Below are 2548 nucleotides of genomic sequence, written 5' to 3'. Positions count from 1 at the left end.
GGCCCAGTAAACCTCGAGTTAGGGCATTGAATCTCAATAAGCATCTGGAATGCCCCCACATGTCACTAGGAGGGAGTTCAGGCAGCTCAAATGAATTTTGACCCCATGTCCTTGAGCTACAAATCATTCCTCTTAGGCTACCCACTGCCCTCTGTGGTCTCCATGGTGCCCTTCAAACCTCTCTGCATCAACAATACAGGGGAGAGGCAGGCATTTGAGCAGAAAGGGGTATGTCCCAAAAGCATCTTCCACAATTATTCTTCTAATGCTCTGTGGTTCATTCTGCAAATTTAAAAAATAAGCGGATTTTCAAGGCTACCAATAAGAATAACAAATCTCTGCAAAATAGAAAAAGAAGGGTTCAAAAATAAAAAATCAAGATCTTTAACATTAAAGATCCAGGAATAGAAAGGAATAGACAGATAAGATGAAAGGAGAAAGAATAGTAAACAGATATGCAGATAAATCTTATGTAATTACTAAACTTTGGCTCTGGGCTTCCTGGAGGCCAAAGCAAAGAAGGAAAATAAGACATATGATTACTTACAAATGTTACGCAGTTTTTAAAGAAAAAGCTGACCACCTTCTCAGCAGAAACAAGGTTCTTTTGCATGACCTCATGTAGGTCATGTACCTGGCATCATCCTCCACAAACCCTCATAGTTAAGGCAGGGGTAAGGCTCACAGAGATCCCTGCATTGGAAATGGATGAGCTGGCAAAGCCAACTCTCTGGGAAATCCAGGAGATGTGCATCAAATATGTGGTTTACTAATGGATGGTTTCAGTCAGGGGCGAGACTTTAATATTGGAAAAGTGCAAGTACTAACTCCAACCTGACCTCCAAATTATTCTCCATACAAAGTGATTCTTTCAGCTCTGCTTTTATTGGAAGCTGAACAGTGGATAGTTTAAGGTTATAGTTTCAGTCAAAGACTGGAATGCAGGTATTCCATATGACTGAGAATTGGGTTTAGATACATCAATTACAGCACATCTGTATAGTGGGATACTATGCAAACATCAATAGGAACAAGGGAGATTTTACACGCTGTTAGGAAAGGTTGTTTAAGATACATTATTAAGTGGGGGGAAAAGCAAGTTGCAAAACAGTGGGTATAGTATGATCCCACTTGTATCAAAAATTAATAATAAAACACGTGGGTATAGAAAATTTCTAGAAGGATACACAAAAATTGGTAAGTGTTTAACTTTGGGTGAGAATTTCATAGCTTATCCAAGCCCTCCTTACTATAATTATGTATTGTTTTTTGATATGGTTTGGCTCTGTGTCCAGACCCAAATCTCATCTTGAATTGTCATAACCCCCATAGGTTAAGGGTATGACCAGGTGGAGATAATTGTATCATGGGGGCGGTTTCCCCCATGCTGTTCTCGTGATACTGAGTGAGTTCTCATGAGATCTGATGGTTTTATAAGGGGCTTCCCCCTTCACTCGGCTCTCACACTTCTCCTTCCTGCCATTATGTGAAGAAGGACATGTTTGCTTCCCCTTCCACCATGATTGTAAGTTTCTTGAGGCCTCCCCAGCCATGCAGAACTGTAAGTCGATTAAATCTCTTTCCTTTACAAATTACCCAGTCTCAGGCAGTTCTTTATAGCAGCGTGAGAACAGACAATTACACTTTTAGATTTAAAAAATAGTTTTTGAAATGCTAATTGAGAAAACAATGCAGTTTTGTTAAAAAGAATGAAGCATATTAGTGTTACTGAAGAAGTAAGATATGAAGGGAGAATCTGGATAGATATGAAGTAGTCATCTTGGTGGCCGGGCTAACACCTGTAATCCCAGCACTTTGGGAGGCCGAGGTGGGCAGATCACTTGAGGCCAGGAGTTCGAGACCAGCCTGGCCAACATGGCGAAACCTCGTCTCTACTAAAAATATAAAAATTAGCCTGGCGTGGTGGTGTGCGCCTGTAGTCTCAGCTACTTGGGAGGCTGAGACAGGAGAATCGCTTGAACCTGGGAGGTGGAGGTTGCGGTGAGCCAGGATTGCGCCACTGCACTCCAGCCTGGACGAGACTACATGTCAAAATAAATAAATAAAATGAAGTGGTTATCTTGGGGGAGGTTAGAGTACAACAGACTTCCACCTTCTAAGTTAATTTCTGTAACATTTTAATAAGTAGGTATTTACGTTTATAATAATTTTAAAAACACTAAGCTAATACTGTTAAGTTGGCTGTCTTTTATGACAATGAAGAAGCCTAACCAAGACTTGTGCAAATGAATGGCCACCCTACCCCTTCAGGGCAGGGGCCAGGAAAGAATCTGCCGGCAAGACAATAATTTTTCTTAAGAAAATAGTGGGCTGTCTATTCTGGCACACAAATCAATGAATGATCTTGACATTAACATTCTGGCCTCACAAACACGGATGCTCATCTGGGAAGGTGCTTGTGGCCGAATCCTGAGGCTGGGGTGCTTTACATTTAAAAATTCCCAGCCGGGCACAGTGGCTCACGCCTGTAATCCCAGCACTTTGGAAGGTCGAGGCAGGCAGATCATGAGGTCAGGAGTTTGAGATC

This window comes from Pongo pygmaeus, chromosome 8 (assembly GCF_028885625.2).
Source record: "Pongo pygmaeus isolate AG05252 chromosome 8, NHGRI_mPonPyg2-v2.0_pri, whole genome shotgun sequence".
Taxonomy (NCBI): domain Eukaryota; kingdom Metazoa; phylum Chordata; class Mammalia; order Primates; family Hominidae; genus Pongo; species Pongo pygmaeus.
Note: the sequence above shows the minus strand (reverse complement) of the source record.